A 26,408-nucleotide genomic window follows, 5' to 3' on the forward strand; every position below is an offset into this window, starting at 1 on the left:
AGACTGAGAAGCTGGACTTTACAAAACGTTCTTAAAAGTAGCTGCACAACTGCATTTCAGCGGTAGACGTCGTGAATTTAGTGGCACATTGCCATTTTGTCTGTTTCTCCCTCAGTCTCTCCATTGCAGTCCTATGTTAAGTAATTCACATTGTTAGGTATCTTCTGCCTACGTATCATCAGACTGCCGTAGCAAATCTCCTGAGCCTCGTGCTTTCCTCCAAACACCACAAGCACACAGCCGTATTACATACATACTGCCCAGTACAAGGTCAGCCACAGATTACTGCTGTTCTATTCTTTTAAAACAGATAACGTCATTGGCTTAGCCAGCGCAGTTCTTTAACATCTTAGAACAATGTTTACATATATTGTTCATTTCATTATGCACGCACTACATTTTTGATATTGTTGGAGCATTCAGGAAAATGTAGCAGAGAAGTAACAAGAAAGAAAGTTACAATTTTGTACTGACAAAAATATAAAAACATTTACACAACTGTTTCCGCGCTGCATTAACTGATGTTGCTTTTACGTCTTGAATGTGTGTGTCTTACATGAATGTTATATCTTGAATTTACTGTCTCATTACGAGCGGCAGGCTACTGCGAGGACATTTGGGAACGAGGTAGTTTAAGGAAATCTTAGTATGCGACCCTTACCAGGCTGTACTGATAGAGGGAACAGAGAAGATTGAAAGAAAAAGACGTATGTTACGTAACAGGTCCGTATAGTAAACTTAAAAGCTTACCGGTGATGATCATTAAATTATAGTAACAAATTGTACGAGAACAGCGTTTTCTATCACCGAATGGCTCACTGTTAAGTTCCAAGAACATGGTTTCCCAGACTACGAACAAATACATAGTTCCTCCTAGATAAATATCTCGAAAGCGCCTACGAAAGTACATTTGGAGATGGAACTGAACACGGACGTAGACTTAACGACGATCTTTCTCCTCTCCTATAGATCATGAAAGAAACAGGAAAGGGGTAGGGGGAAAAATGACAGTGGTATGCAATGTACGAGTGGCGTTTTATAAGTAACGCAACAACCTTTTCTGAAAGCAGATCGTTTTTATTGAGTCTTCCATACGCCATGTTATTCCCCGCTATTTTGGCTATAAAACACTATTTTTGGCATGATCATCATTCAATGCGACGGCCTTACGCCACCTTAGTGAGGGGACCTGTGTGCCCACATGGTACCAACCTACTGGTCGACGTCTGAGCCAGTGTCTTACTGCGTCAGTAACCTCCCATCCATCAGCCACATAAGACGCAGACAATTCCTCATAAATGGTCCTTCGTTGATCTTTATTCTCTTGTGTTAGGCTGTGTGATACCCAGCAGGCACACACCTTTATTTACACCAACTGGTGGACGAGTGTGGAATCACTACCAACAGAGAAGTCCAGTGCTGCAGCGGAGTGTTCGATTGTGATCCGTCGATCACCTCGAATGAGAGTGTCTTCGCGTTTCAACATTTCAGGAGTCACACCTGTGTGCGACTGGCCGCCACGTTAGAGATCGGTCTGGTTTGCGTGACTTTGTTGCTATGATGACAGACGCCTCGTCCAACGACTCACTGTAGTGTGCGTACTGTAAGATCTTCGGTACACACACCATCAGATTATTTGACTTGTCGCTCTAACGAAGTAGGCGTGGTCTTATCGTGGCGTGTTTATCTTCTGCCGTTAGATCAGACGATAGAAATGTCACTTGCACTCTTAGAGTAGCAGATTGACGGTGACCAACTTTAAACAGAACATGATTAATTTTCACACACATTTATTAAAATAATAACCAGCATAAACATTACTTAACTTAGTTCTGGATGCTATTTACAATTGACAATCCGAAGTGCCTTTGGTCTTGATACGTTAATCTTATTCTCACATATTTCTGATACTTGACAAAGTGTCTATACATTTATCTTCATGGATATGTACAGGAATATGATAGTCTTGTTAGGTGCAGACTGAAACTTGACTATAGATTGGTGCAGACTAATGCAGACTGGTACAGACTAATGCAGACAAATGCAGACTGGTACAGACTGACTAATCTGAGGTCTGTACACTCGTTATAATACCTCGCGCGTTCAGGCACACTGCGCTAGTGTGATCCGCAAGGAGAAAAGATTCTACTTTAGCAGCAATCTCATTGGCCGCGTTACATATTAATACGCGGATCGGCGGAAGCAGAATTTGGTCCGTCTCTAAGACAGCACCATCTCGTAGTGCGGAGACGGACGAGCGCTGCGCCTGCGCTGTTGTGCTTAGCGGGGCGCGCTCTGGTGGGAAAGTTGTGTACGCGCTGACTACGCGGAACTATGTACACAACACTCACCATGCTTTTGTTCACCGCCAGATCTCCTTAGAGATTTTGCAAACACCTATACATATCTACGATGCTCTGGTTTTCCGCCAAAAGAAACTGAACGACACATATCTGCATATAACGCACTTCCGCTACAAACGTCATTTTCAAAACTACGTATAGCGCCGCCACCTGTCGGAGCTCATTGAGACTACAGGGGCCGAAGCGGGAATATTCTGCAATTTCACACACCAAGTTACGCATTTTTTCAACCCAAATTGGATGAGAAAGAAATGTGTTGATAATTTACTGAACGGCATTTGTACCCTCTGCCACACACCGTAAGCTGCTTGTGGATTGCAGATACAGATTTGTCTGTTGATCATCGGTAAACAATATTTATTTAAGATGGGAAACAAAGATGTATTGACTTAGTATAGTACAGCATCTGCAAGAATTTCAGCAAATTACTGGGTTACTATGCCATGTAGCTGAAATAATGCCAAAAGCAGATTTAAAAAAAATTGTGATATATGATAATGGAGCTATGACCCACATGACGCTGCACCAGTTTACTCCTGTGTCTCCCTGTTCCCTCATCTCCTCTTCCAAATGACCTCGCAGTGTGCTTAAAGGAAACGTTTTAATATGGTAAATACATGGTGGCTTGTTCCGGGTGACGCAGACCTGGCCAGGTAACCAGATGCGGCCCCACCCACGTTCTGAGCGGTCGATTCGCCGCTAAGCTAATTACTAATTTGTATTCAAACCTACTTTATTGCTAAATTAACGAAAAATTAACATCCCACTAAATTTTGTAATACTATCGCTGGATTAAGTAGTCCGCTTAACTTCAAATCCAGGTGGCAGCGCCAGAGCAACGCTCGCATCCCAGCGCCGGTCTCTGCAGCAAGCAACAGGTAGGAAGTGCAGCCCTGTGGCCGCAGGGCAGTACAAACGACAGCAAATCAGCGAGGCGCACGAGAAAGTCAATAGCTGTGATGAAATGGTCGTAGGAATTCTTGATCGGAGTTATAAAACTACTGTATTCTACCGTACATTATCACACGTAAGTGTAGTAGTAGCTTTGGTCAGTAAAGATCGTAAGCGCATTACTTGTATGTTAGGTGCGTTGCATACCTATCCGGCGTTACGTCATGTCGATAGCTTTGTTTGCATACGTGATCAGTGTCTTACTAGATTCTCCTAGAAACCTGAACTAGTGAAGTGTCAAGAAATTGAATGACGTTACAGAAAGGGCTATATAACCAACGTAACATCTACATAGTTATTCTCTTGTCTCTCACTTAAAAATAAACAGTATTTTAGCAAAATTAAAATTGTCAATACTTAATTTAGGTTTTATTCGAAAATAGTTGATATGCAATGGGAGATGAAGGAATGTTGTGGTGCTAATAAAAAAATTCAGATTGATCATATAGCGCTAGAAACAATACCTTTCTCAGAAAAAGGTAAAACAGAAAAAGAAACCACGTCAGATATCTCTTCAGTACTTCGTCGATTTAGTATAAATCAAGTTTCTGTTATTCGTTAACAACTTTGGCACTTATCAGTAACAACAGGAAACTCTTGTCTTTTATCATGAAGAAGAACAATCTGTTGAGTACATGAAACAACAATTACAATATTGATCTTCTTTATGCTTGTGCATGTGAACTGCACTTGCACCAAACGTAATTGTAAAGGTCACATTAAAGCGCTGAAGCTAAACGATCAATTAATATTTAGTACTTACAAAAGGCAGTTTTAATTTTGTAAAGATACAGAATATGCAATGGACTAACACTGAACGATGTGCAGTTCTGTTCGTAACTATGTACAAAACAAAGAAACAAACAAAAATCAAAGACATGTCGTCGTCTCCTAGCTTCCTACTCACACATTCATTTTCTTCCCTACCACTGTTACATACTAATATTACCGGTAACACTGTATTTTACTACGTTATTTTTGTAACGATTGAACTATCGTTTTCCTAGTGCGCAACTCTTATTTCTGAGACAGCGATTGTGATTCGCACCACACCGCTACGATTTGTGATGCGATATTCGACTCAGAAATTTAGAACAGTCAGTGTGAAAAATTATGTTTCAGAAAACGAGAGTGTTTAATGTCCAATTTCTGCTTTCTTTTTCATCAGATTTCTCGTTTAAGCCTTTTTTACACAGAAATTAACACAAGCGAACAGGCAACCACGAACGAGCATACTCTCTGGTGTAAACATTACACGCGTATCAGTATACGGTGTTCGGTTCGCAGTCGGTTGTGTTCTGGCACAAGATCAAGAACGCAAGAGAAGAGAAGGCGGTGAGACGACGTCAGCCAATAGTGCGCTGATTAGGACTACACGGCAGGAGCGGCCTCTACAAGAGGAGAATATAAGCTCTGCTCCTGCCAGCCTCGGCCGCTCAGTGGTCGGACAGTGTTAGCACAGTTGTAGAGCGACACTCGCAAGAACAGTTATTAGTGATCCATATCCCTTTCTTGTTGGGACGGTTTCTACAGTGAAGAACATTTCTGTTTACATGTCGCCCATCACTTGCGGCACTTGTTGTAAATTCAGAGTTAAGTAATGTCAGTATCCTTATTTGTAATAAAAACTATTAATGTGATTTTCTCGAATTGTTGTACAGCATTCCGAGAACGCTGCATCCTTTAGGCAGCCTGTAAGTGACGACTGGGCAGGACCCTACAGGTTGTGTTCGCTCGTGTTCCCCACACTGTCAGCCTTCTAGCGAATTATCAAAGGAAGCTCGCGACCTCTGCACCTCTGCGCTAGCAGTGCAGTCTTCTGTTGGTGTTGTTTTTATTTACTTACTAATTTTTGGCTGTGCGCAGCAAAGACCATACAGCGAACATTTGTTACAAAAGCGTCGTATTAACACAACTGCAATTTCCGCAGTAGAACAATAAATTAAGTTAGATGTACAAACGTTAGGTCCTAACGTAGAATGAAAACAACAAAAGTCGAACACCGTAAACCAGTAGTTACAACAGTTGCAAATTAACAGTAGCGCAATTGTCACAACATATTACATGTATAAAGAAACACAAAATTACGACCCAGGGTTCAAACAAGGCTGGTTCCATAGCACAGTGACATCCACAACAACTTAGAATCGAATGCTGGACAACAGCGTCATTTACAAATGTATTTTTGTATTAATGTTGGACCACGCCTGTTTAGGCAGTTTGTGGTTTTAGTGTGTTCCGAAGAAGGCGTCGTTATCCACACCGACACCTAGGTCAACATCCGGTTTCTATTTGCAATCGAGGGGGATTCCTTATAATCATTAAATTACTCACGATTGCTCACGTGCTGCAATGTTAAAAGTTGTCATTTACAAAAGTAAGTTGTCAATGCAAACAAAAACACAAAGAGACGACCCCGGTCTCGAATCTGGCTGGTTCCCTGGGAGGACAAGATCCCCACAATTTGTAGGTCAGAGCTACAGCTGGCTTCCTATAAACTGTTCTCGAGCAAATCAAGCCCACCTGAGTGGCCGAGTACTCGCCAATATGACGATGTTCAAAACCACCACTGTCGCTGTATCCTGATCGCAGTGGCCACAAGTCATGGTTTTCAAACGGTACAGGTCGACCGAGTAACAGCAGTGTTCCAGCCGCATGAGTATGAGAGACGTCACATCACGACTACTAAGCTTCACCGAGGTGAGCCCCGACCGAGAACAGACGTTCGGCTGTATCGGCGTCGGGTGGCCGCCCTTATACTACGCTTTCGTAATGCTTAGCGAGTCGATCAAGAGTTTCATTACGCAGAATGCCTCGATGCCCTTTAATCCAAAGCAAGCGGCCGTCAGTGCCAAATGCCTTCACGTCTGTAATGGCGTCCAAAACGTATCCATTAGTTCGTTCATTCAGACGCCGGCTGTTGTAGTTTCTGCAACACGCTTTGGGAGTCCGTGAAAATCTGCATGCCATAATGATTGTTTATGTTGATGGGTCCGAGAAAATCTGCGTGCTATGCTGATGACATGAGTTTCATGAGCGATGAACTGGTACGAAGAGAAGGCAGTGTTGCTCATAGAAGAATACAGGTATTACACATGCTTCCGGAATCCAAGAGGTGCACAGCACAAATCCAATAGGAAGCTGGAAAATTACCGAAGCGTACAAAGGTCCAACAGGGGACGTGTGAAAGATTACGGATTCATCAGATGTTTGCATCAGGTGTGAAATGGAACTTTGTATTTCTCTTTATTAAAATGGGAAAGCACAATAAATTTCCTTGGAACCAAACAAATATAAAAGTGTATCTACATTCCGATTAAAATAAAAAAAAAATTTAGGAAAGACCTAATCATTCTGATTGATTAATTTCATGCTATCTGTAATTACATGGCTGATGAATCACTGTAACGTCAGAAATTTTTTATGATAAACAGAAACGCTCTACATGAGATCACGAAACCTGCCCTCGCACAAAATCCATAGCAGATCTTACCAAGCAGCCTATACGTGCGGTTTTTTGTGTTTGACGTTCTCGGGATGCTAGACTCAAAAAGGGTGCAGGGCGTTCTTAGGACGAGGGGAGACATAGCAACAATCGGTATTTACTTGTAAATTGTCGTAGCTCTGTTGGCAAACAAGCAGGGTTACAAGTTCTAACAGAAACCACTGAAACTCAAATCGTTATAGGTGCGGAAAGCTAAACAAAGCCGGAGATAAGTTCAACCGATATTTTTACATAGGGCCTGGCCGTATTCAGAAGCGAAAAATTGAATACAGCTGGTGGCAGTGTGTTTATTGCTGTCAGAAGTCGTTTAAATTGTAGTGAAAATGAAGTAGAAATTTCCCGTGAGTTAGTATGAGTAGGTGTTACACTTGACAACTGGAATAAATTAATAATTGGTTCCTTTTACCGACACCCCTTGAGGCAGATGAAACAGTTGCTTAGCAGTTCAGCGGAAACTTGAGTCTTATTTCAAACAGGTACCCCACTTATACTTTATAGCTGATGGTGACTTCAGTTTTAAACTCGATATAATGGCAAAAATACATGTTCAAAGTCGGTGGTAAGCGTAAAACGTCGTCCGATATCCTACTGGATGCTTTCTCGAGAAATAATTTTGAACAGTGTAAATGGCTGCAAAAGCATACTTTACCTTTTGGAAACAAGTAATCCAGAGAAAATAGGGAGTATTATGCCGCAGTCAGTACAAAATTAAAAGCCACCAGGGCGGTGGGTTGTCACTATGCTACAACCGCTCATAACATGTTTCACTGAAGCCTTAAATTGTTAAGAGCGTCCCCGTCCGTAGTATACTGCCACATTAATGAACTTAATATTTTGTTTCTGTTGAATACGGTTTAGTGTTTGAATATTCATTGTTGTCACCTAGAGTTACCTGCTTGCCTCATTCCAGAGTATTCTGCACTAGAAACAGTATCTCTATCCCAGAAGACGTAATATACATGCATTTACCGATATCTACTTACTGTTTTTATGTATAAAATTCTTTGGTTCCGGCGGAGGTTCGAGTCCTCCCTCCGGCATGGGTATGTGTGTTCTTCGTCTTTAGGATAATTTAGGTTAAGTAGTGTGTAAACTTACGGACTGATGACCGTAGCAGTTAAGTCCCATGGGGTTTTATACACATTTGAACATTTTATAAAATTCTTTAATTTTTGCGAGTCAGACTTCTCGAATTGTATACACGATTACCGCTGAATGTTGTCTTAAGCGATGTGCATGTGTTTTGGGGATGTACGGAGCTGTTTATACACTACTGGCCATTACAATTTCTTCACCAAGAAGAAATGCAGATGATAACCGTGTATTCATTGGACAAATATATTATACTAGAACTGACATGTGATCACATTTTCACGCAATTTGGGTGCATAGATCCTGAGAAATCAGTACCCAGAACAACCACCCCTGGCCGTCATAACGGCCTTGATACGCCTGGGCATTGAGTCAAACAGAGCTTGGATAGTTATTGCTGCCCATGCAGCTTCAACACGATACCACAGTTCATCAAGAGTAGTGACTGGCGTATTGTGACGAGCCAGTTGCTCGGCCACCATTTACCAGAAGTTTTCAATTGGTGAGAGATCTGGAGATTGTGCTAGCCATGGCAGAAGTCAAACATTTTCTGTATCCAGAAAGGCCCGTATAGGACCGGCAACATGCGGTCGGGCATTATCCTGCTGAAATGTAGGGTTTCGCAGGGATCGAATGAAGCATAGAGCCACAGGTCGTAACACATCTGAAATGTAACGTCCACTGTTCAAAGTGCGTCAATGCGAACAAGAGGTGACCGAGACGTGTAACCAATGGCACACCATACCATAATGCCGGGTGATACGCCAGCATGGCGATGACGAATACACGCTTCCAAAGTGCGTTCACCGCGATGTCGCCAAACACGCATTCGACCATCATGATGCTGTAAACAGAACCTGGATTCATCCGAAAAAATGTCGTTTTGCCATTCGTGCACCCAGGTTCGTCGTTGAGTACACCATCGTAGGCGCTTCTGTCTGTGATGCAGCGTCAAGGGTAACCGCAGCCATTGTCTCCGAGCTGATAGTCAATGCTGCTGCAAACTTCGTCGAACTGTTCGTGCAGATGGTTGTTGTCTTCCTCATGTCAGCACGTTGTAGGTGTCGCCATCGGCCCCAACCTTGTGTGAATGCTCCGAAGAGCTAATCATTTGCATATCACAGCATCTTCTTCCTGTCGGTTAAATTTCGCGTCTGTAGCACGTCATCTTCGCGGTGTAGCAACTTTAATGGCCAGTAGTGTATTAAACGTCGTACCATGAAATCCCACAACCTTTGGCGTCCGGCACTGGCTCAACTGAATATTTCTCATTGGTGGGACGCTCAAACCCAGCAGAATATCTGATTTTGACAGTTCTTTGGCGACACCTGTGGTCGTTTACATTATGGTTTTGTCATGTATAGTGCTGAGTCCGTGATATAGCAGTTTTGGGTGGGGAATATTTTGGATAGTTATTGCGTAAGATACTGGTAACAAAGGATCTGCATCACCTTATTCTCGAAAATGCCAACCTCTGTATGCAACTACCACGTAACCGTTATGCCATGATATTTGTACTTCTCATTCCTTTGCGTTTTGTATTGCCTTGTGTTCTTTTTTCTGATTTCCAAATGAGTGAAGAGACTGATCCTGGTCCTTCGTGTGGTCCGGGTGCGACTCCTACGGCGGCAGAAGGGTCACCGTGTCCGTGCGTGTAAGTTCTGTGCCCTCTCAGAAACACATAAAACGTTTGTAGAATGTCACCACTGTAAGAGTGGACTACATTTCCTGATCATTCTTCCACTGAATTACAACCATGCATCCGCTTACCCTCCATTGGCTTTATGTGGCCCTTGCACTTCAAATCTCTCAATAGGGCTTCTCCGTATGCGTCCACAAGGTCAGAGTGGGATATGGGGGGGCTTGGTGCATGTTGTCGGAATTCTGGGAGAGGAACACCTGCCCCTCCACCGCCTCTCCTCCCGCAGCGCCGGAATGTGGAGTATGGAGTTTTTATTCATTACACAATTGCTATAGGCTTCTGGAAATGATTTCAGTATTCCGCTAAACCTCTCGTTTGTCCAGTCATACAGAGAGGTCCGGAGAACAGAGTTCCAGGGTAGAAACAAACACAGCAAAGGAATGGAAATACAGTACTAACCTGACTATTGCGGATTTTGAAAGTGACCAGCTTTCCTCTCTTGGCACTTCTGGGCCATGGTCTGCGTGTTGCTGAAGGCGAATAGACGGTGGACTGCTGGAATTGATGCAGTCTCATCCAAAATATTTTTCTGCTGTTTTTAATGACGATGAGGTTTGTTGCGATACACCTTAGAGTTGAGCGCCGCCCACACAAAGTACTCCCACACTGACAGATCAGGTGACCTGGGTGGCCAGCTAAGACCGCGACCAGACTGACTTCTGCTAACAGCCTGTCAGGTATGAACATTGTGTAAATGTGCTCCAAGGTTCTGCCGGCTGTATGGACAGACGTTCCATGCCGCGGGAAGTAACTGTGGGTGTTTTCCTCCTCCGGTGACACAAATTAACATCCAATGATATCCACTCGTCAGGGCCGATTTTATTTGCCCCACCCTGTATCATTACGTGTCTGATGACAATGAGACAGTACTATGGCTTTAGCAGTTGCTGTATCACATATATCTGACCGACTAATTCATAGGAAAAATGGAAATTCTAGAGTCGTGACCCCTCCCCACCCACTTACCCTCTTTCTTAAATTGCGAATTCCTACGGGTTTATCCCAGATCGCTAATGGATGAGGTTGCTTCCAGCGATTGTTCTGCAATCGTGTAATCATACAACAACTGGTGTTTTTGTTTCCTAATATGGGATAAGTTACATTTGCTCATGTTGTGGGTCAACTGACAGTTTCTGCACCTCTACCTATGCTCTACAGGATATCGCGTTTCGCTACGATCTTCTGGAGTAGCGACATCTGTGTGTATTACAGTATCATCCGCCAAAACCTTCACGAGCTTCCGACATTATCCAGTAGATCATTTATATATAACTGTGGAAAGTAATAGTCGTATAACTCTCCCGTGAGGTTAGTCAGAAGTCATTTTTACACCTGAAGATCCCCCTCGGTTGTGAATGATATGCTGTGTTCTGTTTGCTAGGAATTCTTCACTCCAGTCACACAACTGGTCCTATATTCCTTACACGCATATTTTGTTCATTAGGCAGCAGTACGGAACTGAGTCCAAAGCCTTCTAGATATCATTGAACCCGTCATGAATCTTGGAGGTGGTGTCTACTGCCTTATGGGTCTCGTAGACAAAGGTAGTGAGTTGGGTTAACACGTTCGCTGTTTGTGGAATCCATTTTGATTGCTATAGAGGAAACCTTCATTCTCCAGAAATGTCGTAATATCGTAACATAACACGTGTCCCCAAGTTTCATACTGACTTCAACGATATAGAGCTTAGATTTGTGTGTCTGTTTGACGAGATACAAGCAACCTAATATAAGAAGATGGATAAGAGCAGAAGAAAAACAGAAAGCGAGAGAACAAACGTACGCAAATCAATCTGCTTCCAAAACGGTAGAGATATCGAAGATAAACCTGTTTAGTGCTGCAAAACGCTAGAATACTATTTACTGCTACAAATCTAATTTCACTTATTCCGTCTGAGAAATGCATTTTCTTCGGCGAAAACTGTGTTTGGTCTGACGAACAACGCACGACGTTCCCGCCGCCGCCTACCGCAACATTCCGGCGAGGACACTAAAGCCAAGCCGTTCTGCTCGTCAGGGAAAGGATTTTATGACGTATCCTAATGGGGACCAGCATAAATTCTTTATAGCACTTCTCAATTAGAGCTAATGATACGACCCCCATCTTGCATTCGTTGTCTCACTCCTTAGCGAGCATTAAATTCTACTATTCTTGGAGATTCATTTCGCCAAGATACTGCATCATTGCTAATACCGTAATACGTTACAAATTGTATCCATCGCTAGCGTTAATACCTTTTCTATTAAGAAATGACTGTTATCAAAATTCAGATTTAGCCCAGCCCTCTGTGGAATACCGACTAGCGCCTGCTTCCATTTCTCGTTCCCTGTTTAGATGGTTTCTACCGTTCTGCCAAAGCCAAAGTAGTCACGTACGAACAAAATGAAGTAGTAAGATACCGAGAGACGAAGATTTAGCATAATTATCCTTTACTGTAGCTATCAGTTTGCATGGACGAATATCAAATCACAGACTGTGTTCGGAGCAGCTCTCCAATACGATCCATTGCCAGCGACGCACCAGGCAACGTCCGTATTCGTGACCGCTTTATTTTTTGAGATATAAGCTAACTAATGCTGTAGAAGCCAATACTGAAGTCACTGTTGTTTTCTTTCTGTGCTGAAATTTTTTTCAAGATCGTTGTGCCAATTACAGCTGTTAACGCTGTGATAAATGTGTATAAACTATTTATCCAATAGAATGTAGTGCTTCATAAATGAGCAGCAACTGGGAGTCGACCTGTACATAGATTCTATTGTTTTTTTTATTTTATTAGGGAATTAGTTATTTATAATCAGCATTTATTTATTGGCAGTGATGAATACTCTAATGATGCAGTCATGCAGTCTCTCTTATCTAATAAATATGGACTGCTGACTTGACCGAATGTGTGAATACACGGCCTTGCGGTGATATGACTGAGTAATATCTTCTGCAGCTTCCAGCCACAGTCAAGTGGTTACGTGTTGTAAAAAAAAATGGTTCAAATGGCTCTGAGCACTATGGGACTCAACATCTTAGGTCATAAGTCCCCTAGAACTTAGAACTACTTAAACCTAACTAACCTAAGGACATCACACACACCCATGCCCGAGGCAGGACTCGAACCTGCGACCGTAGCAGTCCCGCGGTTCCGGACTGCAGCGCCAGAACCGCACGGCCACCGCGGCCGGCTACGTGTTGTACCCACGAGCTTTCGACTGAGTGCTCCTATGCTATTGTAAAGTGGCAATTGACTGCTGTGCGGACGGATAAGTTGATCTTAAGGTAGTAAGAACACTATTATGAGCTTCTGACTTCTGACGGTGCTAAGGATTATTAGATAAAGTAGTTTTGTCAAGTAAAGACGTGGTTTAAGACCGTCTGTTATTTGACGTAAATTGTTGATGGTGTACAGTAATCAGCCACAAATTGGTTGCATGTAACATTATTGAAAAAGTGCCGTTACCTTTTTCGAATTTATACAACTCATCATCAGACAGTTTTAATGCTTTCACCGATGATGCATATGTTTACGCGTGAGTTGCCGTGAAACGTACAGACGGACAGTCCACGGTAACTCACCAGTGAACAAATGCATCGTCGACGAAACCATTATGGCTGTCTGATGACGAGTTGTATAAATTCGAAAGCGCCAACGGTACTTTTTGAGTAAAGTACCCTAACACCAATTTGATGCTGGTTGCGGTACACTACCAACGCTTTATTGTATAATTACGGAATACTAGCTACTTACCTACAGTTTCGCTCCTGTATGCATGTATCACATATATCTCACATAGATGCATGTAACATACTTCATACATAGCATATTTAATTTATTTCACACTTATTTGTAAACATATTTCATCTGTATTAAGATGATGTTTTCCTAAATTCTTGTATATCACTCGTTCTTATCCATATCTCTAGCCCTAGGCTAGGTAGATCTATCTCACTCGCATAGTACTTCTTTCCAGATAATGACTCACGTACACTTTTTGTAACAGAACCTGACCAGAAGCCGGCCACTGCAGAGCCCATGTCCGCACTGACCGCGACGTGGGACAAATAACATAGTCACGCTTATAATACTCTGATTCCGGCTATCTGCACAATCTGGCAACACTGTAGGCTGAGTAAACTTACCGATGAAGTCTTGTCTTCTCTTCGAACCGTTCTGAGACGTCTACGTCCGTGGTACAGCGGTTTACCGCGTGTCGTTCTCATGCAACGTTTGGCAGAGGAGACTGCTTGTTGCCTAAATTTGTACCGAGCGTTTCGTCTGAATATTAAAGTCTTTGGTGTAGTGGTAGCACGGCTACTACGAATTTCACTTTCTGACACACTGGTCATAACAGTTTCGCCAAATAACATTTTTGCAATATTTTGGCATACTGTCTGCTGTGAACATGAGATGGCCAGCCATTTCAAGCATCATCATCTTAATCATCAAACAGCAGTCTACGTGGAAGTGGACAAAAAGGAAGAGTGGTTACAAATGAAAAAGAAAAAGGTATTTTGAAAAGAGCTGACAATAAACTGACGATCAGATTTTCAGAAGTTCTACTTGTCCTATTGAAATGGGAATTAAATATCTTTTGTTGCTGTGTGACATTTCATTAAATGCTGTGATAAGGGAAAGCATCATTAACTATAGTTATATACGGCTTGTAATCTCCTCCTCCTCTCTGATTCTAGTTATTATCCACAATAAGCAAGGCCTTTTATGAAAAACTGGGGAGAAGCGAAGATTACAATAATGTTTGTAGTTTATGTAGCTTTTCGTGTGGAGATGGTTCCAATTCTTCTTGTCTAGGGGTCTATTTCTTAAAGCTCAAATTCTCACATTTCTGGTCCTCTTGGTTGAACTAATCTAAATAAATTTTGGGATTGTTGTTGCAGGGTTCTTGTTGTTACGTTAATATATTTTGTTACATTTTAGTATATCATACAGTCTTTTGAATTTTCAGATTACAAAGCCGAAATTACATTGTTCGCCAAAAATACAAAAATACGTCCCATCACATCAGAGGCATGCTTACTAGTCTCTCACTCTGCGGTAATAACAGCATTCTAAAGGGTTTACAATTTTTCTTGATAAATGAATTTCTAATAAGTTCAATTATTATTCCATAAATGAATCCAGAATTAAAGATAATGAACACTATTAAATTGCGTAAATAAAACTAGAAATTTTCAATGTTTCAATTATTTGTTATTTCAAATGTTTCCAAAAGAATTTAACTATATATTCAGAACTAGTATTTATCGATTATAACATTCAAAACAAAGTAATTCCTTTTCATAAATTTTAGCTTGAAATATGACATTCTGTGTATAAAATTATATGAAAGTTTTCAGAAAAGCAACTGAGATAATACCGACCTGTCCAAAATTGGAAAAATAGTGCTTGCATCGACAACTACTGTCGAGGAAAAGTAATGCTAGAGGAGTATATCACATTACAGGCTGTACAGTTTGACTTCCTCATAATATCTCTGGTGGAGGTATGTTCGTTAAATTTCCAGCACTACTAAAAATTTCTTTGAGTGGACTGTTGTGGAACACTTCTCGATCTCTAATCCTCCCATTAAAACCTACATCTATACATATAAATTTATGTTGAGCATCAATAAGTAGCAGTAATACAATGCTGCCACCTCTTTTGTAGTTGTAGTACCGTAATAGTATCCCATACATCCTGTTGGTCGAAATTCCCCGTGATTTACATCTAAGACATCAAGACAATTTGGAATGCTCCACGAGTCTTGGCACTGTTTTGATATACACTCCTGGAAATTGAAATAAGAACACCGTGAATTCATTGTCCCAGGAAGGGGAAACTTTATTGACACATTCCTGGGGTCAGATACATCACATGATCACACTGACAGAACCACAGGCACATAGACACAGGCAACAGAGCATGCACAATGTCGGCACTAGTACAGTGTATATCCACCTTTCGCAGCAATGCAGGCTGCTATTCTCCCATGGAGACGATCGTAGAGATGCTGGATGTAGTCCTGTGGAACGGCTTGCCATGCCATTTCCACCTGGCGCCTCAGTTGGACCAGCGTTCGTGCTGGACGTGCAGACCGCGTGAGACGACGCTTCATCCAGTCCCAAACATGCTCAATGGGGGACAGATCCGGAGATCTTGCTGGCCAGGGTAGTTGACTTGCACCATCTAGAGCACGTTGGGTGGCACGGGATACACGCGGAAGTGCATTGTCCTGTTGGAACAGCAAGTTCCCTTGCCGGTCTAGGAATGGTAGAACGATGGGTTCGATGACGGTTTGGATGTACCGTGCACTATTCAGTGTCCCCTCGACGATCACCAGTGGTGTACAGCCAGTGTAGGAGATCGCTCCCCACACCATGATGCTGGGTGTTGGCCCTGTGTGCCTCGGTCGTATGCAGTCCTGATTGTGGCGCTCACCTGCACGGCGCCAAACACGCATACGACCATCATTGGCACCAAGGCAGAAGCGACTCTCATCGCTGAAGACGACACGTCTCCATTCGTCCCTCCATTCACGCCTGTCGCGACACCACTGGAGGCGGGCTGCACGATGTTGGGGCGTGAGCGGAAGACGGCCTAACGGTGTGCGGGACCGTAGCCCAGCTTCATGTAGACGGTTGCGAATGGTCCTCACCGACACCCCAAGAGCAACAGTGTCCCTAATTTGCTGGGAAGTGGCGGTGCGGTCCCCTACGGCACTGCGTAGGATCCTACGGTCTTGGCGTGCATCCGTGCGTCGCTGCGGTCCGGTCCCAGGTCGACGGGCACATGCACCTTCCGCCGACCACTGGCGACAACATCGATGTACTGTGGAGACCTCACGCCCCACGTGTTGAGCAATTCGGCGGTACGTCCACCCGGCCTCCCGCATGCCCACTATACGCCCTCGCTCAAAGTCCGTCAACTGCACATACGGTTCACGTCCACGCTGTCGCGGCATGCTACCAGTGTTAAAGACTGCGATGGAGCTCCGTATGCCACGGCAAACTGGCTGACACTGACGGCGGCGGTGCACAAATGCTGCGCAGCTAGCGCCATTCGACGGCCAACACCGCGGTTCCTGGTGTGTCCGCTGTGCCGTGCGTGTGATCATTGCTTGTACAGCCCTCTCGCAGTGTCCGGAGCAAGTATGGTGGGTCTGACACACCGGTGTCAATGTGTTCTTTTTTCCATTTCCAGGAGTGTATGTTTGCATTAACTTTCTGTTTATGGCATCTGAAACACAGAAAATCTGATATGAATGTGTCAACGAGACTTACTTACACACTTCAGCTGAAAAATAAATATGATGATAAACTTTGGATCACTGTGTTTTGGATACATTTTCCTCTAACCAGTGAAAATGATGAATTATGAAAGTCACTGATTTTGTGTGAAAATTCTTCAGATTGCGGAGGGTTCAATTCTTAACATAAACTTTTACAATGTAGGGCTATACTTCAAATATAATTGTCAAACTATTTGCTTACTGCATCATGTGCACACATTGTCATCAGGCGGCATTTAATTTCTGGTGAACAGTGAGGAATTGGGGGAAAGAAGTGCAACAGAAAAATGATGGGTAGTTTTAAGAAACGAAATAGTGAAGGCAGCATAGAAACAAAGAGTTAAAAAGTCAAGGCCTAGTCGTAATCATTGGATATGAAGGAGATATCGAATATAAACCCTAAAAGGCAAATAATAATGCAATAAATGAAGCAGGCGAAATGGATAATATCCATATAAAATATGAGATTAAGGAGGAGTGGAAAATGACTAAGCAGGAATTGTTAGAATACATGTGCAAGGTGGCAGAAGCAGGCATAAGTAGGCAAAAAATAAATGTCGCCTGTAGGAAAACAAGACTGACCTTTGGAGGAAAGAGATGAAACCGTATGAATATCAAGATGTTCCAAGCCACTACTAATTGTAAGCAAAGATTGGAAAACTGATAAGTGGGAGGATATCTAGAGGGAAATCAATATGAATACAGTGTTATAGAAAAGGAATAGGAAGTAGATTGCGGTGAAATGGATGATATATCACAAGAAGAATTTGACAGAACAGTAAAACCATGTTGCACATGTGCACGGAGCAGGTTCCACCTCTCATATCCCCACACCTATCAACGAACTTTCGTGATTTTATCAATAGTCGTGTCAATATCTGATACAAGTACATTGCTTTTTCCTTGTATTTTGTTTTATAGACTCATTCAACTTTAGATTGCTGGAGATCGTTACTCCAAAACACATATCACTCACAGATCACAGGTGATGAGGAAGAATGGTATAACATTCAGAACCCAAATCAAGAGTATCTGTCGAATCACACTTCTCTAATCTAACGTAAGTAAAAAACTGACGTGAGGAAAGAAGACTTAGTGCATCTCTGCGACTTTCCTCAACATATTCTTACGTAGAGAACTAGAGGTACTAGCATTTTGCCAAACGAATGGATGCTTACCAGTTTACACCATAAAACATGCATATAGTAAGGGGCATATTGTAAATACTGCTAGGTAACACGAAAAGTATGTAGCATCTATAATACTTGTGTCGTGTGTGTCAACACTCTCCTCGTGAATTATAGGTATGTATTTAAAACCTTAGAGAGATAGAGAATAGTGTATAACCTTTTCTCGATTTTCATTGTCATGAAGGGGTACTTCTATACAAGACAGCTTTCGTCTCTCAGTAGACATTATGAGAGTAATGCTACATATACGCTTTATACTTGAAATCTTTGACAGGAAATTCTGAGCAAGACGTTACTTCGATTTTTTTTAAAAAGTCCCAATAACTCTTTTTGAGCGTACGACAATAAACTTTTTTCTACTTCTTTGTTTTCATTAGGACTTTTCTTTGGGCTGAGACTTCCTTCATTCCTTCTCTTCTTATGACCACATTTTTTTTTTCAGTTCTTAATTTTATTCTGTTGTGAAAGCCTGCCTGTCCTGTGGCTTTGTTAAGACGTGTTCTCTCTTACTGCATCCATGTCAACTCCTACATTTTTGATAAGTTTTCCTATTTCTCTCACCCACGTGATGCTGGATATGTAATCGTTTGATAAGTCTAAGTTTTGTTTAGTTATTCTGTCATTATTCATCCTACGTGTATGTTTATACAATTTGAATCTTTTTTTTCACATTACATCTACTATTTTTCTTTCAAATTTAAGACATATTTCTGTATTCTTATTCTTCACTGCTGCTTTTGAGTTGTAGCACTTTTCTTAGTGTTCTACTTTCAATTTTTTCTGGTTTTTCAACCTCTCCTCTCATAGTTTCAGAGTTCCTGCTGCGTGAAGTAGTTGTGGCCTTACGACTATTTCATAGAATTTCAGTTTTGTCTTCCTCGACGACAGCTTTTTATTGTAACTAATTCCTGTTATTGAAAGACCCTCTCAATTTTACGTAGTCAAGTCTCTGTTGGTGTCTTTTCTTTCATGTTGATTAGTATCCACACTTAGATATTTATAACAGTCTACTTTAGGTGTTGTGCTGACAGTGGAAAACAAGAGGAAGTCTCTGAATAAATTTGAAGCAACAGTTAATGACTTGGATCGGACTTTTGCTTTTCATCTTGGTATAAAAGAAGGCGTGAAAATTGTGGAAGCAGTGAACAAGTTAGTTAGTACGAATTACCTGTGGTGGTACCGGAAGTGAAAAGTGTATGAAAGTGCACAGCTGCACTTTTGACAGTTTGTTCTGTTTTTTCTTGTGACACCATAATTTGATTTATTACTGCATGACATCGATGTATGAGTCTTTTTTTCGTAGCGCCTTTGTATTTTGGTGGTATCCTTGATATTGCAGTTGTGTATGCCACAAGACCAGACATAGATGCAGTTCATTTGAGGTGAACAGTGTATAGTATCTTACTGTTTATTGGTATTTTGGAGAAGGCCGTTCTGCATGCATTTTTAGTTTTGTTAAAATAAGCTTTCACCTCACGCTGTCGGTTTGAAGCTGTCCCTTAGATCGACGTCAGGTAGTGCGTCTCCAATGAGGGCTGGCTAGAGCAGACGGTGGATGGCAGTGAGGACGTTGTGAGCGTGAAGTTCTTCATATTTATAGTGCAGTTGAGATTGACCAAACTGGCTGACGGTGTCTGGAACGTCGTGATCGTTCAGTCACCTTTGGGGATGGTACCGAGTCACCCTGCTTGATTCTCGTGTTATTCTCTTTTCATACTGATGAGGTAATCTGAATAGCCGTCCCGTTTATATGATATCGAGATATTAAATTCAGTTTCTCGACCCTAAGAAGTTAATTCTTAATTCCACGCTTAAATTTCAATTGCTTTGGTATTTCATGTTGTGAACTGTCAGCATTAACTACCAGCAGAGTAATGGCTGAGGCCTAAAAGAAACAACGTCATATTTACTCCGTGGCGAAATGCTAATCTCGTGTTAAAAGGCAAGGGAAGCTCTGGTTCAGATCCCGTTGGACTAGCGATGTGTATCGGTTCAGTTTTTTCTTTTTATTCTGCAAATAGCCAGGATGGAATAAGTTACCAATCGTAAGAATACGTTTGGATTGCGCCAGCTGAAGGACCAGCCTATTTTTATTTTTAATCATCAACCTTTTCCTGTAATGCAATAAACTTCTTTCATTATTTGTTTGTTATTATTATTGTTATTATTCATTCACTCGAAAAAGATTTCCAATCGCTAGATGGTACTGATACACAGGATAAGAAAATCTGGAAGAATGGAATAATTGGATATTTCGCCAGACAGATTACGCCCATATACTTTAGCGTCTCGTTTCAAAGCAATAGGAAAAATTCAATAAGAAAGGATGACAACAGGAGATATATCATTGGCTCAGCTCCTTGGTATTGTGTTACAACGGTAAATGGAAGAGTATGTCTGATAATTTTGTTCTGCTGCTGTTCGAATGAGTTGTGCCCGTAGATAAATTAGGCATTCTTCTTGCTTTTATCTACTTGGCGACGTAAACTAATATGGTAATTCTAGGTAATACAGTGTATGTTCCACTTGTGACTTTCCATTTCGACAACAATGCGTAAGCCTTTTCGCAATATCGGTCAAATACTTCGTCGGATCAGTAATGGTAGTGTCCTTTAGAAATACCAAGCAAAAATGACAAAAAAATTGCTGGAAATGTTGGAAGGAACATCAGTGAATGGATTTGGATTCTTTTCATCATACGGGGACAAAACAAGAGGGGAATGTTACAAAAGAAATGAGCAAGGCAATTAGTATTTTTATACACAGATGAAAAAATCCTCAACAGCAACGTGTAATTAATGTAGAGCAACGAAATTCCGCGAAAACGTTTCTCTAGGTAACATTTTAAATCACTGACATTGCAAGATCACAGATAAAAATAAGTGCGATACAAGCCATTGCAAATATAAAATACAGGTACGATAATAATCGGCGTAACCGCCAGAATATTGAATGAAGGCATGTAAACATGTGAGCATTTTGCCATACAGGTGTGCGATGTCAGTCTGTGGCGTGGAGTTCCATGGCGGTTGCACTTGGCCGGTCAACACAGGGACGGTTAGTGCTGTTTGTGGATAATGCTGGAGTCGTCGTACGACTGCAAACAGATCTGGTGGTCGAACAGGCCAAGACAACATGTCGACACTCTGTAAAGCATGTTGGGTTACAACAGCTGTATGTGCGAGAGCGTTATCTTGTCAGTAAACAATCCCTGTAATGCTGTGAATGGCAGCACAACAGGTCGGATTACGACATAGACGTACAAATTTGCAGTGAGGGTGCGTGTGATAACCTCGAGAATGCTCCTGCTGTCATACGAAACCGCACCCCGGACCACAAATCCAGTGCGTCTTGTACGCAGACAGGTTCACTGCAGGCGCTCAACCTAACAAACACACTGTAATCACTTCACTGAGGCAGAACCAGCTTTCATCAAAAAACACCACTGAAGTCTCACTTAGCGGTGGTTTGGAAGCAGTGGAATGTAGTCCGCAGAACCTCTGGCTCGGAGTTATCCGTGAAGTAACCGATCTTCAATAGTTCGTAGTGTGTGTGTGTGTGTGTGTGTGTGTGTGTGTGTGTGTGTGTGTGTGGTGCGATCTTCTCTGTCGGTAGTGCGACATTGCCGTCCACAGCACGATCTTCTTGCGGCCGTGCATTCTCGTGACCACCGCTGCTAGCGATCACTCCTGCTAAGACAGTCTGCGATATCGAAAATGGAACTTTCACTTTCTGGTAGCCCTATTACACGACCTCGTTCAAACTCATTGAGATGATGAGAATGGCGTCTTTGTTGCGTTAAAGGCATTCTTGACTAACATCAGCTCACCACGTCCAATGTCAAAGGAAACTGATGTTCCCTGCCATTACAGTGTATATTTAAAGCAGTGCCGCCGCCGCAGCAGCTACATGTTTCCAGCTAACAGGACCATAGGGCTTACATTCTTCTATAATTATGAAATCTTTGCTACAATAACTGAGGGAATTTGGGACCTCTATGACATGGCAGACATCCTGAAAGATAACGGTAACATCTAAACATAGTTCGCGGTGTGTGCCTTATAATTGCTGTGACATGACATTTGTGATTGATACCTATACTGTGCATCTTCGTAGGGCACAATCTCAGGTTTGAATAGTACTTTATTTAAGGTTACAAAGGGAAAAGAAAGAACGATATCATTTGAGTTTGAACTCGCATTCTCCTGAATGAAAACTCGATGCACCAGAAAACGTCTTTTGTAATGAATTTATTTACCAACAGGTACCACAAAACTTGTACGTTGATTTTAAATACAACACTGATGTAGGATGTATAAATGATAAGAACTATACTCTACTCCATTTACTGTTGATAGTTTTTGGTTTTTCGTTCTCCAAGTTTTCCTTTTGGTCGTAAACAGCCTTCCCTCCCTCGCCGAAGTTGTAGTTTGTAAGAAATACGTAAATAATGTGATTGTTCTGTTGCTCGAAACGCTTTGACGCCCATATAAATTATTTTCTCCTATTTGTTTCGTTAATTTATTGATTTAAATTTTATCAGTTTCCATAGACTTCCAATTACAGAGCAACATACTGTACGGTGTAAGGCAGTGTCAATCATTTCGCAGTATAGGCACTACGGATAACTTATCAGTTTTATTCGTTGGCGTCGCGGAGCTGTCGAGACTATTTATGAACATTCGCTGGGAGCAACCCAGAACATACGGATCTGCCTGCAAAATTTGACCAGACTGTCATCCAGTTTAAGTCTTTGTGTTTCATGTGATTTGCTGGGGGACATGGAGTACTTCTTCCAATTGTTTCAATTAATTTCTTTGTCGTATAGAATTTTACATTCTGAGTCCTCTCTAAAACATATGTTGCAGGTTGCAAGGCACTAATTACATTTGCTGGTATCCTGTCATCTGTGTTCTTTGTAATATGTCTTACCCTGCCTTTAGTAAGTCCGACCGACTGACTGGTAATTTAGGGTATGTGTGAGACTTTTTATTGTAAGGGCTGAACACTTCGCTGGTTGAGTCCTGACAGCCCGAAACAATATACTTTCCAAATAAATCAGCCTACATACTTACTGATTTTGCGATACGTTTTCTATCGATCGGCATCAGCTTTTCAGGCACACTGATTATAAGTTCGTATAACGTATCTTGTGAAGTGCGCCGCTACAGACCCAAAGTATCGGTTCAGTTTTTTTTCATATACTATAATAAACGCAGGAGAAACTGAAGGATAAAAAAGTTACTGACTGTGACGTTAGTATTTTCAATGCAGTCCACACTTTCTTGTGATAGTCTGCGCTGCAAGTCTCTTTCCGTGACTGAACGTTATTTCGAATAAATGTATAGGATGTATAAATTATAAGAACTATCGTTCATTTATTGCTGATAGTTTTTGGTTTTTCTTCACATACACACATCCATATCACTCTTTATCGAAGCTTTCATTAAGTTCAGACACGAGCGTTGTTCGTACACTTTTCGTCTTCGCTACAATTTTGGCATGAGACTAAAACCTAACGTCCTTCAGCGAATCAACTATTTCGTCGAGTGAATATCTTCTGGCGTGACTGTGTTGATGTGCGGGTCATTTTGTGCCATAAAAACATGTTGCGTGTCTATATGCCCCCATAAGAATGTCTACAGCTTCCTTACAACCACCCTATGAAACTGACGATGGCCCGTGTCGGTAACTAAACGAGATCTGACTGTTATTAGTTCAGGTTTCCACTTCACAGTCACGTCACATATAGCGGACTGAGGCAGCTTTGGAAGGATTGAAAGTCCCTGATCGATCTGTTACTCAGGTGGCATCCAATAAGTAGACCACATTCGAAGTCACTTCAGGCTCATGATGGAGCCATTCTACTGTCCCAGCTTCTCTGCTCATAACAGAATACTTTCCGCCTCCATTTACACTGGTGTGGCTTTTAGTGGTCAGTTCTGCATTACACTGGAGTGTCCGAATACTTCTGAGGAGACATTATTTCTGTAATACTTTATTTGTGTCGTATTGTAAGTTCCCCATCTATGCATTATTTCTAACACTTGCTTTCAACTCAGTTAAAGAAATACGTTGTGTTTAATTACTCCAGTCAGCTGCGGAAGATAATAGCTAGGTCACTGTCATGACAGGAAGCTATCAGGTAGATTTCCAGTTTAGCAGAACCTGATGCCACAGCGGAGATCCAAATGACATCGGATAATAACGGCTCATATCATCTACCAACTCGCTGTTGCCCAAGGTAGAACAAGCTGGAGGCTGCACTTTCCCCTCAATCGATGTACGGAGGAGATGCTCCTGACTCTTTGGCGCGGTAATAGTACAGTGTTCGCACTATCTTGGAGAGGGGTGTGCTAGGCGCCAATTTCGAAGCGTTCAAGTGCGTGTCTGTCACTTTGACGTACATATCAGGGCCTAACAGTACCCGAGTCACGTTACATGCCAACCCCTTCCATGGACAATACTGCCATGAGCGGTTTCCCTGGGTCTCAGCCCCCCCCCCCCCCCTCTCTCTCTCTCTCTCCCTCCCTCTCTCTCTCTCTCTCTCTCTCTCTCTCTCTCTGTCGTGCACACCAGCTGCTCCCTATCTAACTGCTCATGACAGTACTGCGTATGTCTCGTCTCCAAAATGGGAGTATAAAAACAAGTGAAAGCGCCTTAAGATAAGAAAATTGAGGAATGAAGCATTGTGGCTTGACGTCACGTCGACCATGACGTCATTGGAGAAGGATCTCGCATTGTGGAAAGAGAAGGAAGGAAATCTGGAGTTTCCGTGTCAAAGGGCCGACAGTTGTGGCCGAGCGGTTCTAGGCACCTCAGTCTGGAACCGCGCGCCCGCTACGGTCGCAGGTACGAATCCTGCCTCGTGCATGGATGTATGTGATGTCCGTAGGTTAGGTTTAAGTAGTTCTAAGTTTTAGGGGACTGATGACCCCAGATGTTAAGTCCCTTAGTGCTCACTGCCATTTGAACCATTTTGAAGCATGTCAAAGGAAGCATTCCCGAATTCAGTTTAAGTTATTTACCGAAGCAGCAGAAGGTCTAACCAGGATTGCCGGACAAGTATTTCAACCGTTATCTTCCTGAAGTTTGCCCTCTGTCTTACTATTGCGACATCTAATTTAGTGCAAATTTAAGTCCATCGCCTTAAAACAGGCACACCTACGCTTTATCCCTAATAGTGAAAAGATGATTCAGGGTGAATCACTTAACAATCCTAACAGTTTCACAGCAAATATTTCGGTCATGGAAGCCAATATCGATACACGGTTTTCACAGATGGGAACTGTAGGAAAGTGCCCGTATTTGCAGCCAACACATAGATTCTGATACGATGACGAAAGCGCAGTCTTTTGTTAGACTTACACATTTTTAAATGGGACAGTGCCTAATGACAGTAATGTCCTAAAACGAGCGTAAATAAGAATCCCAATGGTGTTTGTTGCACGAAGGTAGTGATAATAGTTTACGAGATGTCGTATCGTTACCATTGCAAACATAGAAAGCTGTTTGTTCCATCCTGTTGCTTAGATGCCGAGAGACGATGTTATGTTAGTTTAGATTGTGTGTTGTGTAGGCTCCGATTGCATTGCGAGGATCCTGTCAGTTGTGCGATAGCGGACGTAGCAGGACGTTCTTGGAAGATGGTATTTCCCTTTGCGGGAAAAGCGGTCATTCTCATGTTTTATGGTTAATGTATCGTTCGTGTACCGTGTATGCCAATACGTATCACAATAGAGCTCAAACCCTTTAACCTATTCAAACAATTACAGAGGATGTGAAACGGCGTATTACAGCTACCTGCGCTGTCATTTCCGCTGAAGTGGTGGAACGCGTGCAGAAATCGTTGCATGGCATGCTGGAAGGTTGTATGGACGCTGATGTTGGTCATTTTGAGCACAGGCGTTGAAGGCACATTGGTTCTTTCGTGTCAGATACCACAGAGGTACTGCATTCACCTTTGTTGTTCTTTACTTTGTCCTCAGCAATGTCCCACCCAATAACGCGGCAGCTCCGAAGACTTACTAACGTCTGTGTAAGTTTCAATATACGCACCCACGTGAAATTCACTTTCGTGTGTGCCACAACAAGGAGCAAACAACTTTCGGTGTTTGCAGTGTTCAAACTACGATACCTCGTAAACTACTGGCACTGGACTCGTGCAAACAAACACCACTGACGTTCTGGTGTGATCTACATTAATTGTGGTACTAGCAGTAGTCATTGTTCGACTGAAATATTAGCACCTTTTCTAAATAAGTACACGTCTGTAAATCATAATACCCTGTGAATGGGCTGTATAGGTCGGCCCCTGCCTACCATGCCAAT

General features: G+C 42.2%; 1 protein-coding gene across 1 annotated transcript in view; it reads right to left on the reverse strand.

The window, feature by feature from the left end:
* LOC126474840 (calcitonin gene-related peptide type 1 receptor-like) overlaps window positions 1-26,408 on the reverse strand; it is an 820,928-nt gene that overhangs the window by 234,040 nt on the left and 560,480 nt on the right. The window lies entirely within an intron of this gene.

Source organism: Schistocerca serialis, chromosome 4 (genome assembly GCF_023864345.2).
Source record: "Schistocerca serialis cubense isolate TAMUIC-IGC-003099 chromosome 4, iqSchSeri2.2, whole genome shotgun sequence".
Taxonomy (NCBI): Eukaryota; Metazoa; Arthropoda; class Insecta; order Orthoptera; family Acrididae; genus Schistocerca; species Schistocerca serialis.